A 17258-nucleotide genomic window follows, 5' to 3' on the forward strand; every position below is an offset into this window, starting at 1 on the left:
GGTAGGTAACTGTGTAGATTTGGAATCCCATTGCCAGAGGAAAGACACCCAAAGGGTGTCTTGCGAGACGTAAAGAAGATTGACATGGTGACGCGTCTGTGCTGGCCTCCTTGGAGGATGTTTAGTTATGCGAACATCCCCTTTGGCCGCTTTGTTCCCTTGTTTGGGAATGTGCAAAGCGAAAGTGCTTCTCCCGGGGGGGGGCATGACTCGGCTTGCGAACAGCCAGAGGTTTATCTGGAGCAGTCTGTTGGGGGGACAGAGGTGGGGGCACTGTTGCGACACCAGGCGCACTGTCGTGGACAGCCACTGTGCCCTTTCAAGGTTCCAGGTCCCCTCGTGTGGCAAAGGTTTTCCGTTGAAAGTCTGTCTGTGGTCCTCGGGGACAGTGCCTTTGATCACTGTGAGTTCCTCGGTAGTGTCGCTGTGGCAGTGGAGAATTGCCAGGATGCATGTGGTGGGGTGGGCATCATCAAAGCAGACAGGCTTGCGGTGTGTCTTCCCTGCTGTTCAGTGTCTCCGTGTTCGCATGATGTCTGTGGCTTCAAGTAGAGTCGAGTCGCCCTGCAGGCAGGAGGAGGGCACTTAGGACGAGGCTGTGTAGCGCTTGAGCGTCTCCTCAGTGCTCAGGGCCGCAAACCCTACCAGTTGGAAGCTTGCCTATACGTGGCCGGGAAGGTGGCCTAATTTCCGCTGTGGGGTTCCAACCTGTGTCATGGTTGCTGAAGCCCAACACTTCCCATTGAGGGCATTCCCACGGGGTCATGGAAAGTGATTTGGTCTAGTTGGCGAGATGAGGCACTTGGGCCGAAGTCCATTAAGCCCTTGAGAAGTGCCAGGCTGCATCTTGCCTGTCGTCACCTGCAGGTCGGTGTCAGCCCGCCCATGGGAGGTTACCTTGCTTCCGGGAGCACTGGGAGTGACCCCAAGGGCACATCAGATGTGCTGGTAGGTGGCAGGATCTCCAGGTCCACATAGGTGTGACACCCACGGCCGGGAGGGAGGTCTCGTCCAGTGTTTGTGCTTTGGTCATAAGGCGTGGCTGTGGGAGAGCGGGAGTCTGTGGCCTATTTCGACAGCCTGGGGGTCAAAGTTCGCATGCGGCCTCATGAAGCTGACAGGGGTCTTTCTCCTTTCAGTTGGGGGTCCAACCAGGGTGCTGTGTATAAACGATGACGTTTACTGTTGAGGCGTCTGCAGAGGGCCACAGGAACACCCAGAGACCAAGAAGCATATTTAGCGGCACACACAGGAATCCACAAAAGCATCCTCGTGCAGAGTCACAGTCACACACGCCCCAACGTGTGAATACACACATACAGCGTCTCACACACTGAGCAACGTACGTGCGTAACTTCCTTCAGTCGTGCTGTGAGACACACAATCAGTTTTCGGTAAGGGATAGTGGTACTTGGGAAGCAGGTTCCAGGCTCACGCCCAGGTTAAGTGTTCACAAAAATCATGTTCTCTAAGGACCCTGGTGCAATTTAGAAACCTGCGTGATTTCTGTCCACTTCTCAGGTGCAGTTGCAGCGTAAGGCTGGCTGTTGGCAGAGAAGAAGACCTTCGCATCGTCTGATGACTGGATGTGCTAAGGAGAACTGGAAAAAGTGGGGCGGGTGCACATTGCCGAGCATGGCTGTGGATATCTCAGGACGGTAGGCATTCACCCATACTAAGATGTGCCATTGGATATTAGGATTTCCACTGATGGGCCCAATGGTTGCAAGAGTGGATTGATTGTTGGTCCTGCTGAGTGGCCTGAGGACTGTGGATTCCCCAGGCAGTTGGAGTACTGCCAGGTCATGGCTCCTCTGCAGAGACCCACGGCCTTCCCTTTTGTGTTCTGCAGCGTCCCAGCATGTGCTTGGATCGATGATGACACCCTTCTATGCATTCCTTGCAATATCTGAACATAATGAGTGAGAACGCTCTACCGTCTCCTCATCGAAACTGAGGTCCAGCACGTTTCCTCTCTCGGGAGTACGGGACAGTTAGGAGTGAGGGCCAACGTCCCCTGCTGACAGGCATGCAAACACCACTAAGGGCTCCAGCATTGGAGGGGCTCCTGTCTGAGGGTCGACCATGTCTGCCCATAAGCTGGGTCATCTATGAATCCCCGGTCCCTGCTAAAAGTCCGTTGAGGGAATGCAAGAGGGCAGGCTCTCCCGCTAGTCTTCAGGGTCGGAGTGTGTTCTGGTATAGACCCAGTAAGCTTGCAGCTTGGAGAGGTGATTTTTGGAGAGGATCACGCTTTGTGCATGCCGCTTCCGAGGTTGATTATGGAAGCCAAAATGAGCAAGCTTCCCTGGTTGGAGCCTGGAGCCTCAGGCCAGGCCTGTGGCCCTCTCTGTTGTTGTGTTTCACGCAGTGAGGTTCTTGACTGCCCGGTGTGGCTGGAGCAGTGGGTGGGCGTGGGCTGGAGTTGGGCGATGGCGGAAGGGGGCTGATGGTTTAGGCCTCAGTGCTGCCCCTGTCAGCTCCTCTGCTGAAGTTGCCGGCACACTGTTGGCGCTAAGTGGATGTTCGTGGAGTGGGGTGTGGATCGAGTGAAGCATTTCAGCCTGGGTGGTGGCTGCTGGCCTGGAGAGAAAGGTAAGGTATCATGAGGAAAGGTCCTGTGTGATGTCGTGGGATGGGCTGTCATCATTGGGTTGCAGGCGCTGGCCTCGGCTTCCCAAGAATGTGCCTTGTTCGTGATGGGCTGGCATAAGCTGCCTATGGAGCAGATGGCTTTGGCAGTTCAAGTTGGTGAGTTGAGTTAGGTAACTTATGTAGAGTTGCGATCCCATTGCCCGAGGAATGACACCCAAAGGGTGTCTTGCGGGAAGTAGAGAAGATCGACATGGGGAGGCTTCTGTGCCGGCCTCCTTGGAGGTAGTTGAGTTATGCGAATATCCCCTTTGGCCGCTTTGTTCCCTTGTTTGGTAATGTGTAAAGCGAAAGTGTTTCTCCCGTGGGGCAATGACGCGACCGGCCAGTGTAGCACGCAGGCCATTTGAACAGCCCGAGGTTTATCTGGAGCAGTCCATTGGTGGGCCAGAGATGGGGGCCCCATTGCCATGCCTGCTCTGCTGCCGTGGCCAGCCACTGTTCCCTTTCAGGCTTCCAAGTCCCCTCGCATGGCAGAGGTCTTCCGTTGAAAGTCTGTCTGTGGTCCTCGGGGACCATGCCTTTGATCCCTGTGAGTTACTGGTTAGTGTCACTGTGGCAGTGGAGAATTTCCAGGATGCATGGGGTGGGATCAGCATCAACGAAGGAGACAGGCTTGTGGTCTGTCTTCCCTGGTGTTCAGTGTTCCCGTATTCTGAAGACGTTTGTGGTTTCCAGTAGGGCCTTGTCGCCCTGTGGGCTGGCGGAGGGCACGTAGGACGAGGCTTTCAAGGGTTTGAGAGTTTCCTGAGGGGTCAGGGCCGTGAACATTCAAGATGGGAGCTGCCTGAGACGTGGCTGGGCATGTGGAATAGTCTCCGCCGTGGGGATCTGACATGGGTCATGGTGGCTGAGGCCCACCACTTCCTGTGGTGGGCATTCCCACGGGTCAGTGGAAAGTGATTAGGCCTAGTTGGCGAGAAGTGGCACGTGGGCCCACGTTCGTTAGCCCCTTGAGTGGTTTCAGGCTGCATCTTGGCAGTAGACAGCTGCCGGTCGGTGTCGGCCCGTCCATGGGAGTTCCCTTGCTTCCGGAAGTGCTGCGAGTGACCCCAAATGCCCATCAGATATACTGGTAGCTCACAGAGTCTCGAGGTGCACGTAGATGTCACAGCCAAGGCCCGGAGGCAGGTCTCGTCGAGGCTGTGTGTTTTTGTCAGAAGGCGTGGCTGTGGGAGGGCGGCAGTCCATGGATTATTCCAACAGCACCTGGGGGTCAAAGTGTGCCTGCGGCCTCTTGAAGCTGACAGGAGTCTTTCTCCTTTCAGTTGGGGGTCTAACCAGGGTGCTGTGTATAAACTATTTCTTTTATTGTTGGTCTCCTCTTCACAGGGCCATAGGGACACACAGAGACCAAGACGCGTATTCAGCGGCACACAGAGAAACCCACGAGCACGTCCGCATGCGCAGTCACAGTCACACATGCCCACACGCGTGAACACACACATATAGCCTCTCACACACCGGCCAACGTATGTGCCTAACTTCCTGCAGTTGTACTATCAGACGTGCAGTCAATTCTCGGTAAGGGATAGAGGTACTTGGGAAGCAGTTTCAGAGCTCAAGGCCAGGTAAATGTTTGTATGGACCATGTCCTCTGAGGACACCGGTCCACTTATGAAGCCTCGGTGATTTCTGTCCACTTCTCAGGTGCAGTTGCTGGGAAAGGCTGGCCGTCGGCACAAACAAGAAGACCTTGGTGTGCTCTGATGACTGGAGGTGCTAAGAAGAACTGGAGAAAGTGAGGCGGGCCCATGTCCCCGAGCATGTTGGTGGATAACTCAGGACGGTAGGTATTCAAGCACCCCAAGATGTGCCATTAGGTATTAGGTTTTCCTCAGACGGGCCCAATGGCTGCAAGAGTGGATTGATTGTTCCTCTTGCTGAGTGGCCTGAGGGCTGTGGATTCTCCAGGCTTTTGAGGTAGCCCAGGTTCATGGCTCCTGTACAGTGCCCCACGCACACCCCGGTTGTGTTCTGCAGCATCCCAGCATGTGCTTGGATCGATGATGACACCCTTGCATGCATTTCTTGGAAAATCTGAACCAAATGAGTGAGAACACTCTACCGTCTCCTCTTCGAAACTGAGGTTCAGCACGTTTCCTCTCTCAGGGGGAGAGGACAGTTAGGAATGAGGGCCAGCATCCCCCGCCGACATGCATGCAAACACCACCAAGGACTCCAGTATTGGAGGGGCTCCTGTCTGAGGGTTGACCGTGTCTGCACATAAGCTGTGTTATCTGTGAATCCCGGGTCCCTGCTGAATGGCTGTTGAGGGAATGCGAGGGGGCAGGCTCTCCTGCTGGTCTTAAGAGTCGGAGTGTGTGCTGGTCTAGGCCCAGTTAGCTGGCAGTTGGGAGGTGAGTTGTGGCCAGGAGCACGCTTCGTGCATGCCATTTTGGGGGTTGATTCTGGAAGCCAAAATGAGCAAGCGTTCCTGCTTGGAGCCTTGAACCTCAGGCCAGGCCTGTGGACCTCCCTGTTCTTGCGTTTTTCACGGTGAGGTTCTCGAGTGCCTAGTGAGGCTGGAGCAATGGGCGGGGGTGAGCTCGGTTGGGCATCGGAGGAAAGCGGCTGAAGGATTAGGCCTCGCTGCTGCCCTTGTTTGCTTCTCTACTTTAACTCCCGGCACAGTGTTGATGCCAAGTGGGTCATCGTGGAGTGGGGAGAGGAACGAGTGCTGAATTTAAACCTGCGTGGATCACTGATGGCCCGCACAGGAAGGGAAGGGAAGATGTGGACATCTCCTTTGTGATGTCGTGGAATAGGCTATCATAATTGGGTTGCAGGTGCTGGCCTCGGCTTCCCAAGGATGTGTCATGTTCGTGATTGGCTGGCATCAGCTGCCTATGGAGGGGATGGCTTTGGCAGTTCAAGTGGATGAGGTGAGGTAGGTAACTGTGTAGATTTGGAATCCCATTGCCAGAGGAAAGACACCCAAAGGGTGTCTTTCGAGACGTAAAGAAGTTTGACATGGTGACCAGTCTGTGCTGGCCTCCTTTGAGAATGTTTAGTTATGCGAACATCCCCTTTGGCCGCTTTGTTCCCTTGTTTTGGAATGTGCAAAGCGAAAGTGCTTCTCCCGGGGGGGGGCATGACTTGGCTTGCGAACAGCCAGAGGTTTATCTGGAGCAGTCTGTTGGGGGGACAGAGGTGGGGGCACTATTGCGACACCAGGCGCACTGTCGTGGACAGCCACTGTGCCCTTTCAAGGTTCCAGGTCCCCTCGTGTGGCAAAGGTTTTCCGTTGAAAGTCTGTCTGTGGTCCTCGGGGACAGTGCCTTTGATCACTGTGAGTTCCTCGGTAGTGTCGCTGTGGCAGTGGAAAATTGCCAGGATGCATGGGGTGGGGTGGGCATCATCAAAGCAGACAGGCTTGCGGTGTGTCTTCCCTGCTGTTCAGTGTCTCCGTGTTCGCATTATGTCTGTGGCTTCAAGTAGAGTCGAGTCGCCCTGCAGGCAGGAGGAGGGCACTTAGGATGAGGCTGTGTAGCATTTGAGCGTTTCCTCAGTGCTCAGGGCCGCAAACCCTACCAGTTGGAAGCTTGCCTATACGTGGCCGGGAAGGTGGCGTAATTTCCGCTGTGGGGTTCCAACCTGTGTCATGGTTGCTGAAGCCCAACACTTCCCATTGAGGGCATTCCCAGGGGGTCATGGAAAGTGATTTGGTCTAGTTGGCGAGATGAGGCACTTGGGCCGAAGTCCATTAACCCCTTGAGAAGTGCCAGGCTGCATCTTGCCTGTCGTCACCTGCAGGTCGCCGTCAGCCCGCCCATGGGAGGTTACCTTGCTTCCGGGAGCACTGGGAGTGACCCCAAGGGCACATCAGATGTGCTGGTAGGTGGCAGGATCTCCAGGTCCACATAGGTGTGACACCCACGGCCGGGAGGGAGGTCTCGTCCAGTCTTTGTGCTTTGGTCAGAAGGAGTGTCTGTGGGAGAGCGGGAGTCTGTGGCCTATTTCGACAGCCTGGGGGTCAAAGTTCGCATGCGGCCTCATGAAGCTGACAGGGGTCTTTCTCCTTTCAGCTGGGGTTCCTACCAGGGTGCTGTGTATAAACGATGACGTTTACTGTTAGAGGCGTCTGCAGAGGGCCACAGGAACACCCAGAGACCAAGACGCGTATTTAGCGGCACACACAGGAATCCACAAACGCATCCTCGTGCAGTCACAGTCACAAACGCCCACACGTGTCAATACACACATACAGCGTCTCACACACCGAGCAACGTACGTGCGTATCTTCCATCAGTAGTGCTGTGAGACACACAATCAGTTTTCGGTAAGGGATAGTGGTACTTGGGAAGCAGATTCCAGGCTCACGCCCGGGTTAAGTGTTCACAAAAATCATGTTCTCTGTGGACCCTGGTGCAATTTAGAAACCTGCGTGATTTCTGTCCACTTCTCAGGTGCAGTTGCAGCGTAAGGCTGGCTGTTGGCAGGGAAGAAGACCTTCGCATCGTCTGATGACTGGATGTGCTAAGGAGAACTGGAAAAAGTGGGGCGGGTGCACATTGCCGAGCATGGCTGTGGATATCTCAGGACGGTAGGCATTCACCCATACTAAGATGTGCCATTGGATATTAGGATTTCCACTGATCGGCCCAATGGTTGCAAGAGTGGATTGATTGTTGGTCCTGCTGAGTGGCCTGAGGACTGTGGATTCCCCAGGCAGTTGGAGTACTGCCAGGTCATGGCTCCTCTGCAGAGACCCACGGCCTTCCCTTTTGTGTTCTGCAGCGTCCCAGCATGTGCTTGGATCGATGATGACACCCTTGTATGCATTCCTTGCAAAATCTGAACAAAGTGAGTGAGAACGCTCTACCGTCTCCTCATCGAAACTGAGGCCCAGCACGTTACCTCTCTCGGGAGTACGGGACAGTTAGGAGTGAGGGCCAACGTCCCCTGCTGACAGGGATGCAAACACCACTAAGGGCTCCAGCATTGGAGGGGCTCCTGTCTGAGGGTCGACCATGTCTGCCCATAAGCTGGGTCATCTATGAATCCCCGGTCCCTGCTAAAAGGCCGTTGAGGGAATGCAAGTGGGCAGGCTTTCCCGCTAGTCTTCAGGGTCGGAGTGTGTCCTGGTATAGACCCAGTAAGCTTGCAGCTTGGAGAGGTGATTTTTGGACAGGATCACGCTTTGTGCATGCCGCTTCCGAGGTTGATTATGGAAGCCAAAATGAACAAGCTTCCCTGGTTGGAGCCTGGAGCCTCAGGCCAGGCCTGTGGCCCTCTCTGTTGTTGTGTTTCACGCAGTGAGGTTCTTGACTGCCCGCTGTGGCTGGAGCAGTGGGTGGGCGTGGGCTGGAGTTGGGCGATGGCGGAAGGGTGCTGATGGTTTAGGCCTCAGTGCTGCCCCTGTCAGCTCCTCTGCTGAAGTTGCCGGCACACTGTTGGCGCTAAGTGGGTGTTCGTGGAGTGGGGTGTGTATCGACTGAAGCATTTCAGCCTGGGTGGTGGCTGCTCGCCAGGAGAGAAAGGTAAGTTATCATGAGGAAAGGTCCTGTGTGATGTCGTGGGATAGGCTGTCATCATTGGGTTGCAGGCGCTGGCCTCGGCTTCCCAAGAATGTGCCTTGTTCGTGATGGGCTGGCATAAGCTGCCTATGGAGCAGATGGCTTTGGCAGTTCAAGTGGGTGAGTTGAGGTAGGTAACTTGTGTAGAGTTGCGATCCCGTTGCCCGAGGAATGACACACAAAGGGTGTCTTGCGGGAAGTAGAGGAGATCGACATGGTGAGGCGTCTGTGCCGGCCTCCTTGGAGGTAGTTGAGTTATGCGAATATCCCCTTTGGCCGCTTTGTTCCGTTGTTTGGCAATGTGTAAAGCGAAAGTGTTTCTCCCGTGGGGGAATGACGCGACCGGCCAGTGTAGCACGCAGGCCTTTCGAACAGCCAGAGGATTATCTGGAGCAGTCCATTGGTGGGGCAGAGATGGGGGCCCCATTGCCATGCCTGCTGTGCTGCCGTGGCCAGCCACTGTTCCCTTTCAGGCTTCCAAGTCCCCTCGCATGGCAGAGGTCTTCCGTTGCAAGTCTGTCTGTGGTCCTCGGGGACCATGCCTTTGATCCCTGTGAGTTACTCGGTAGTGTCACTGTGGCAGTGGAGAATTTCCAGGATGCATGGGGTGGGATCAGCATCAACGAAGGAGACAGGGTTGTGGTCTGTCCTCCCTGGTGTTCAGTGTTCCCGTGTTCTGAAGATGTTTGTGGTTTCCAGTAGGGTCGTGTCTCCCTGTGGGCTGGAGGAGGGCACGTAGGACGAGGCTTTCAAGGGTTTGAGAGTTTCCTTAGGGGTCAGTGCCGTGAATATTCAAGATGGGAGCTGCCTGAGACGTGGCTGGGCGTGTGGAGTAGTCTCCGCCGTGGGGATCCGACATGGGTCATGGTGGCTGAGGCCCACTACTTCCTGTGGTGGGCATTCCCACGGGTCAATGGAAAGTGATTAGGCCTAGTTGGCGAGAAGTGGCACGTGGGCCCACGTTCGTTAGCCCCTTGAGAGGTTTCAGGCTGCATCTTGGCAGTAGACAGCTGCCGGTCGGTGTCGGCCCGACCATGGGAGTTCCCTTGCTTCCGGAAGTGCTGCGAGTGACCCCAAATGCCCATCAGATATACTGGTAGCTGACAGAGTCTTGAGGTGCACGTAGATGTCACAGCCAAGGCCCGGAGGCAGGTCTCGTCGAGGCTGTGTGTTCTTGTCAGAAGGCGTGGCTGTGGGAGAGCGGGAGTCCATGGACTATTCCAACAGCCCCTGGGGGTCAAAGTGTGCCTGCGGCCTCTTGAAGCTGACAGGAGTCTTTCTCCTTTCAGTTGGGGGTCTAACCAGGGTGCTGTGTATAAACTATTTCTTTTATTGTTGGACTCCTCTTCACAGGGCCATAGGGACACACAGAGACCAAGACGCGTATTCAGCAGCACACAGAGAAACCCACGAGCACGTCCGCATGCGCAGTCACAGTCACACATGCCCACACGCGTGAACACACACATACAGCCTCTCACACACCGGCCAACGTATGTGCCTAACTTCCTGCAGTCGTACTATCAGACATGCAGTCAATTCTCGGTAAGGGATAGAGGTCCTTGGGAAGCAGTTTCAGAGCTCAAGGCCAGGTAAATGTTTTTATGGATCATGTCCTCTGAGGACACCGGTCCACTTACAAAGCCTCGGTGATTTCTGTCCACTTCTCAGGTGCAGTTGCTCGGAAAGGCTGGCCGTCGGCACAAACAAGAAGACCTTGGTGTGCTCTGATGACTGGAGGTGCTAAGAAGAAGTGGAAAAAGAGAGGCGGGCCCATGTCCCCGAGTATGGTCGTGGATAACTCAGGACGGTAGGTATTCAAGCACCCCAAGATGTGCCATTAGGTATTAGGTTTTCCTCAGACGGGCTCAATGGCTGCAAGAGTGGATTGATTGTTCCTCTTGCTGAGTGGCCTGAGGGCTGTGGATTCTCCAGGCTTTTGAGGTAGCCCAGGCTCATGGCTCCTGTACAGAGCCCCGCGCACACCCTGGTTGTGTTCTGCAGCGTCCCTGCAAGTGTTGGATCGATGATGACACCCTTGCATGCATTTCTTGGAAAATCTGAACCAAATGAGTGAGAACACTCTACCGTCTCCTCATCGAAACTGAGGTTCAGCACGTTTCCTCTCTCAGGGGGAGAGGACAGTTAGGAATGAGGGCCAGCGTCCCCTGCCGACATGCATGCAAACACCACCAAGGACTCCAGTATTGGAGGGGCTCCTGTCTGAGGGTTGACCGTGTCTGCACATAAGCTGTGTTATCTGTGAATCCCGGGTCCCTGCTGAATGGCTGTTGAGGGAATGCGAGGGGCCAGGCTCTCCTGCTGGTCTTAAGAGTCGGAGTGTGTGCTGGTCTAGGCCCAGTTAGCTTGCAGTTGGGAGGTGAGTTGTGGCCAGGAGCACGCTTCGTGCATGCCATTTTGGGGGTTGAATCTGGAAGCCAAAATGAGCAAGCGTCCCTGGTTGGTTCCTTGAACCTCAGGACAGGCCTGTGGACCTCCCTGTTCTTGTGTTTTTCACGGTGAGGTTCTTGAATGCCTAGTGAGGCTGGAGCAATGGGCGGGGCTGAGCTCGGTTGGGCATCGGCGGAAAGGGGCTGATGGATTAGGCCTTGCTGCTGCCCTTGTTTGCTTCTCTACTTTAACTCCCGGCACAGTGTTGATGCCAAGTTGGTCATCGTGGAGTGGGGAGAGGAACGAGTGCTGAATTTAAACCTGCATGGATCACTGATGGCCCGCACAGGAAGGGAAGGGAAGATGTGGACATGTCCTTTGTGATGTCGTGGAATAGGCTATCATAATTGGGTTGCAGGTGCTGGCCTCGGCTTCCCAAGGATGTGTCATGTTCGTGATTGGCTGGCATCAGCTGCCTATGGACGGGATGGCTTTGGCAGTTCAAGTGGATGAGGTGAGGTAGGTAACTGTAGATTTGGAATCCCATTGCCAGAGGAAAGACACCCAAAGGGTGTCTTCTGAGACATAAAGAAGATTGACATGGTGATGCTTCTGTGCTGGCCTCCTTGGAGGATGTTTAGTTATGCGAACATCCCCTTTGGCTGCTTTGTTCCCTTGGTTGGGAATGTGCAAAGCGAAAGTGCTTCTCCCGGCGGGGGGGGGGCATGACACGGCTTGTGAACAGCCAGAGGTTTATCTGGAGCAGTCTGTTGGGGGGACAGAGTTGGGGGCACTGTTGCGACACCAGGTGCACTGTTGTGGACAGCCACTGTGCCCTTTCAAGGTTCCAGGTCCCCTCGTGTGGCAAAGGTTTTCCGTTGAAAGTCTGTCTGTGGTCCTCGGGGACAGTGCCTTTGATCACTGTGAGTTCCTCGGTAGTGTCGCTGTGGCAGTGGAGAATTGCCAGGATGCATGGTGTGGGGTGGGCATCATCAAAGCAGACAGGCTTGCGGTCTGTATTCCCTGCTGTTCAGTGTCTCCGTGTTTGCATGATGTCTGTGGCTTCAAGTAGAGTCGAGTCGCCCTGCAGGCAGGAGGAGGGCACTTAGGACGAGGCTGTGTAGCGTTTGAGCGTTGCCTCAGTGCTCAGGGCCGCAAACCCTACCAGTTGGAAGCTTGCCTCTACGTGGCCGGGAAGGTGGCCTAATTTCCGCTGTGGGGTTCCAACCTGTGTCATGGTTGCTGAAGCCCAACACTTCCCATTGAGGGCATTCCCACGGGGTCATGGAAAGTGATTTGGTCTAGTTGGCGAGATGAGGCACTTGGGCCGAAGTCCATTAACCCCTTGAGAAGTGCCAGGCTGCATCTTTCCTGTCGTCACCTGCAGGTCGCTGTCAGCCCGCCCATGGGAGGTTACCTTGCTTCTGGGAGCACTGGGAGTGACCCCAAGGGCACATCAGATGTACTGGTAGGTGGCAGGATCTCCAGGTCCACATAGGTGTGACACCCAAGGCCGGGAGGGAGGTCTCATCCAGTCTTTGTGCTTTGGTCATAAGGCGTGGCTGTGGGAGAGCGGGAGTCTGTGGCCTATTTCGACAGCCTGGAGGTCAAAGTTCGCATGCGGCCTCATGAAGCTGACAGGGGTCTTTCTCCTTTCAGCTGGGGTTCCAACCAGGGTGCTGTGTATAAACGATGACGTTTACTGTTAGAGGCGTCTGCAGAGGGACACAGGAACACCCAGAGACCAAGACGCGTATTTAGCGGCACACACAGGAATCCACAAACGCATCCTCGTGCAGAGTCACAGTCACACACGCCCACACGTGTGAATACACGCATACAGCGTCTCACACACCGAGCAACGTACGTGCGTATCTTCCTTCAGTCGTGCTGTGAGACACACAATCAGTTTTCGGTAAGGGATAGTGGTACATGGGAAGCAGATTCCAGGCTCATGCCCGGGTAAAGTGTTCACAAAAATCATGTTCTCTGAGGACCCTGGTGTAATTTAGAAACCTGCGTGATTTCTGTCCACTTCTCAGGTGCAGTTGCAGCGTAAGGCTGGCTGTTGGCAGGGAAGAAGACCTTCGCATCGTCTGATGACTGGATGTGCTAAGGAGAACTGGATAAAGTGGGGCGGGTGCACGTTGCCGAGCATGGCTGTGGATATCTCAGGACGGTAGGCATTCACCCATACTAAGATGTGCCATTGGATATTAGGATTTCCACAGATGGGCCCAATGGTTGCAAGAGTGGATTGATTGTTGGTCCTGCTGAGTGGCCTGAGGACTGTGGATTCCCCAGGCAGTTGGAGTACTGCCAGGTCATGGCTCCTCTGCAGAGACCCACGGCCTTCCCTTTTGTGTTCTGCAGCGTCCCAGCATGTGCTTGGATCGATGATGACACCCTTGTATGCATTCCTTGCAAAATCTGAACAAAATGAGTGAGAACGCTCTACCGTCTCCTCATCGAAACTGAGGACCAGCACGTTTCCTCTCTCGGGAGTACGGGACAGTTAGGAGTGAGGGCCAACGTCCCCTGCTGACAGGCATGCAAACACCACTAAGGGCTCCATCATTGGAGGGGCTCCTGTCTGAGGGTCGACCATGTCTGCCCATAAGCTGGGTCATCTATGAATCCCCGGTCCCTGCTAAAAGGCCGTTGAGGGAATGCAAGAGGGCAGGCTTTCCCGCTAGTCTTCAGGGTTGGAGTGTGTCCTGGTATAGACCCAGTAAGCTTGCAGCTTGGAGAGGTGATTTTTGGACATGATCACGCTTTGTGCATGCCGCTTCCGAGGTTGATTATGGAAGCCAAAATGAGCAAGCTTCCCTGGTTGGAGCCTGGAGCCTCAGATCAGGCCTGTGGCCCTCTCTGTTGTTGTGTTTCACGCAGTGAGGTTCTTGACTGCCCGGTGTGGCTGGAGCAGTGGGTGGGCGTGGGCTGGAGTTGGGCGATGGCGGAAGGGGGCTGATGGTTTAGGCCTCAGTGCTGCCCCTGTCAGCTCCTCTGCTGAAGTTGCCGGCACACTGTTGGCGCTAAGTGGATGTTCGTGGAGTGGGGTGTGGATCGAGTGAAGCATTTCAGCCTGGGTGGTGGCTGCTGGCCTGGAGAGAAAGGTAAGGTATCATGAGGAAAGGTCCTGTGTGATGTCGTGGGATGGGCTGTCATCATTGGGTTGCAGGCGCTGGCCTCGGCTTCCCAAGAATGTGCCTTGTTCGTGATGGGCTGGCATAAGCTGCCTATGGAGCAGATGGCTTTGGCAGTTCAAGTGGGTGAGTTGAGGTAGGTAACTTGTGTAGAGTTGCGATCCCGTTGCCCGAGGAATGACACCCAAAGGGTGTCTTGCGGGAAGTAGAGAAGATCGACATGGTGAGGCGTCTGTGCCGGCCTCCTTGGAGGTAGTTGAGTTATGCGAATATCCCCTTTGGCCGCTTTGTTCCGTTGTTTGGCAATGTGTAAAGCGAAAGTGTTTCTCCCGTGGGGGAATGACGCGACCCGCCAGTGTAGCACGCAGGCCTTTCGAACAGCCAGAGGATTATCTGGAGCAGTCCATTGGTGGGGCAGAGATGGGGGCCCCATTGCCATGCCTGCTGTGCTGCCGTGGCCAGCCACTGTTCCCTTTCAGGCTTCCAAGTCCCCTCGCATGGCAGAGGTCTTCCGTTGCAAGTCTGTCTGTGGTCCTCGGGGACCATGCCTTTGATCCCTGTGAGTTACTCGGTAGTGTCACTGTGGCAGTGGAGAATTTCCAGGATGCATGGGGTGGGATCAGCATCAACGAAGGAGACAGGCTTGTGGTCTGTCTTCCCTGGTGTTCAGTGTTCCCGTGTTCTGAAGATGTTTGTGGTTTCAAGTAGGGTCGTGTCTCCCTGTGGGCTGGAGGAGGGCACGTAGGACGAGGCTTTCAAGGGTTTGAGAGTTTCCTGAGGGGTCAGGGCCGTGAACATTCAAGACGGGAGCTGCCTGAGACGTGGCTGGGCATGTGGAGTAGTCTCCGCCGTGGGGATCCGACATGGGTCATGGTGGATGAGGCCCACCACTTCCTGTGGTGGGCATTCCCACGGGTCAATGGAAAGTGATTAGGCCTAGTTGGTGAGAAGTGGCACGTGGGCCCACGTTCGTTAGCCCCTTGAGTGGTTTCAGGCTGCATCTTGGCAGTAGACAGCTGCCGGTCGGTGTCGGCCCAACCATGGGAGTTCCCTTGCTTCCGGAAGTGCTGCGAGTGACCCCAAATGCCCATCAGATATACTGGTAGCTGACAGAGTCTTGAGGTGCACGTAGATGTCACAGCCAAGGCCCGGAGGCAGGTCTCGTCGAGGCTGTGTGTTTTTGTCAGAAGGCGTGGCTGTGGGAGAGCGGGAGTCTATGGACTATTCCAACAGCCCCTGGGGGTCAAAGTGTGCCTGCGGCCTCTTGAAGCTGACAGGAGTCTTTCTCCTTTCAGTTGGGGGTCTAACCAGGGTGCTGTGTATAAACTATTTCTTTTATTGTTGGACTCCTCTTCACAGGGCCATAGGGACACACAGAGACCAAGACGCGTATTCAGCGGCACACGGAGAAACCCACGAGCACGTCCGCATGCGCAGTCACAGTCACACATGCCCACACGCGTGAACACACACATACAGCCTCTCACACACCGGCCAACGTACGTGCCTAACTTCCTGCAGTCGTACTATCAGACATGCAGTCAATTCTCGGTAAGGGATAGAGGTCCTTGGGAAGCAGTTTCAGAGCTCAAGGCCAGGTAAATGTTTTTATGGATCATGTCCTCTGAGGACACCGGTCTACTTACAAAGCCTCGGTGATTTCTGTCCACTTCTCAGGTGCAGTTGCTGGGAAAGGCTGGCCGTCGGCACAAACAAGAAGACCTTGGTGTGCTCTGATGACTGGAGGTGCTAAGAAGAACTGGAGAAAGTGAGGCGGGCCCATGTCCCCGAGCATGTTCGTGGATAACTCAGGACGGTAGGTATTCCAGCACCCCAAGATGTGCCATTAGGTATTAGGTTTTCCTCAGACGGGCCCAATGGCTGCAAGAGTGGATTGATTGTTCCTCTTGCTGAGTGGCCTGAGGGCTGTGGATTCTCCAGGCTTTTGAGGTAGCCCAGGCTCATGGCTCCTGTACAGAGCCCCGCGCACACCCCGGTTGTGTTCTGCAGCGTCCCAGCATGTGCTTGGATCGATGATGACACCCTTGCATGCATTTCTTGGAAAATCTGAACCAAATGAGTGAGAACACTCTACAGTCTCCTCTTCGAAACTGAGGTTCAGCACGTTTCCTCTCTCAGGGGGGGAGGACAGTTAGGAATGAGGGCCAGCGTCCCCCGCCGACATGCATGCAAACACCACCAAGGACTCCAGTATTGGAGGGGCCCCTGTCTGAGGGTTGACCGTGTCTGCACATAAGCTGTGTTATCTGTGAATCCCGGGTCCCTGCTGAATGGCTGTTGAGGGAATGCGAGGGGGCAGGCTCTCCTGCTGGTCTTAAGAGTCGGAGTGTGTGCTGGTCTAGGCCCAGTTAGCTTGCAGTTGGGAGGTGAGTTGTGGCCAGGAGCACGCTTCGTGCATGCCATTTTGGGGGTTGATTCTGGAAGCCAAAATGAGCAAGCGTCCCTGGTTGGTGCCTTGATCCTCAGGACAGGCCTGTGGACCTCCCTGTTCTTGTGTTTTTCACGGTGAGGTTCTTGAGTGCCTAGTGAGGCTGGAGCAATGGGCGGGGCTGAGCTCGGTTGGGCATCAGCGGAAAGGGGCTGATGGATTAGGCCTCGCTGCTGCCCTTGTTTGCTTCTCTACTTTAACTCCCGGCACAGTGTTGATGCCAAGTGGGTCATCGTGGAGTGGGGAGAGGAACGAGTGCTGAATTTAAACCTGCGTGGATCACTGATGGCCCGCACAGGAAGGGAAGGGAAGATGTGGACATCTCCTTTGTGATGTCGTGGAACAGGCTATCATAATTGGGTTGCAGGTGCTGGCCTCGGCTTCCCAAGGATGTGTCATGTTCGTGATTGGCTGGCATCAGCTGCCTATGGAGGGGATGGCTTTGGCAGTTCAAGTGGATGAGGTGAGGTAGGTAACTGTGTAGATTTGGAATCCCATTGCGAGAGGAAAGACAACCAAAGGGTGTCTTGGGAGACGTAAAGAAGATTGACATGGTGATCCGTCTGTGCTGGCCTCCTTGGAGAATGTTTAGTTATGCGAACATCCCCTTTGGCTGCTTTGTTCCCTTGGTTGGGAATGTGCAAAGCTAAAGTGCTTCTCCCGGCGGGGGGGGGCATGACTCGGCTTGTGAACAGCCAGAGGTTTATCTGGAGCAGTCTGTTGGGGGGACAGAGTTGGGGGCACTGTTGCGACACCAGGTGCACTGTCGTGGACAGCCACTGTGCCCTTTCAAGGTTCCAGGTCCCCTCGTGTGGCAAAGGTTTTCCGTTGAAAGTCTGTCTGTGGTCCTCGGGGACAGTGCCTTTGATCACTGTGAGTTCCTCGGTAGTGTCGCTGTGGCAATGGAGAATTGCCAGGATGCATGTGGTGGGGTGGACATCATCAAAGCAGACAGGCTTGCAGTGTGTCTTCCCTGCTGTTCAGTGTCTCCGTGTTCGCATGATGTCTGTGGCTTCAAGTAGAGTCGAGTCGCCCTGCAGGCAGGAGGAGGGCACTTAGGACGAGGCTGTGTAGCGTTTGAGCGTTTCCTCAGTGCTCAGG

At 55.0% G+C, this 17258-nt stretch overlaps 6 non-coding genes across 6 annotated transcripts; all 6 read left to right on the plus strand.

Annotated features, from left to right (window-relative positions):
* Positions 1–1869: 1869 nt before the first annotated feature.
* Positions 1870–1962, plus strand: LOC137778579 (small nucleolar RNA SNORD116). The gene has a single exon (XR_011076940.1). It is a non-coding gene; the product is annotated as a small nucleolar RNA SNORD116 (small nucleolar RNA).
* Positions 1963–4652: 2690 nt separating this feature from the next.
* LOC137750147 (small nucleolar RNA SNORD116) lies at positions 4653–4745 on the plus strand. Its single transcript, XR_011070381.1, has one exon. It is a non-coding gene; the product is annotated as a small nucleolar RNA SNORD116 (small nucleolar RNA).
* A 2664-nt stretch (positions 4746–7409) lies between these two features.
* Positions 7410–7502, plus strand: LOC137777315 (small nucleolar RNA SNORD116). The gene has a single exon (XR_011076498.1). It is a non-coding gene; the product is annotated as a small nucleolar RNA SNORD116 (small nucleolar RNA).
* A 2689-nt stretch (positions 7503–10191) lies between these two features.
* LOC137749858 (small nucleolar RNA SNORD116) lies at positions 10192–10284 on the plus strand. Its single transcript, XR_011070303.1, has one exon. It is a non-coding gene; the product is annotated as a small nucleolar RNA SNORD116 (small nucleolar RNA).
* A 2668-nt stretch (positions 10285–12952) lies between these two features.
* LOC137777205 (small nucleolar RNA SNORD116) lies at positions 12953–13045 on the plus strand. Its single transcript, XR_011076460.1, has one exon. It is a non-coding gene; the product is annotated as a small nucleolar RNA SNORD116 (small nucleolar RNA).
* A 2690-nt stretch (positions 13046–15735) lies between these two features.
* Positions 15736–15828, plus strand: LOC137750538 (small nucleolar RNA SNORD116). The gene has a single exon (XR_011070475.1). It is a non-coding gene; the product is annotated as a small nucleolar RNA SNORD116 (small nucleolar RNA).
* The last annotated feature ends 1430 nt before the right edge of the window (positions 15829–17258 follow it).

The sequence above is a fragment of the Eschrichtius robustus genome, chromosome 1 (assembly GCF_028021215.1).
Source record: "Eschrichtius robustus isolate mEscRob2 chromosome 1, mEscRob2.pri, whole genome shotgun sequence".
In the NCBI taxonomy this organism is placed as follows: domain Eukaryota; kingdom Metazoa; phylum Chordata; class Mammalia; order Artiodactyla; family Eschrichtiidae; genus Eschrichtius; species Eschrichtius robustus.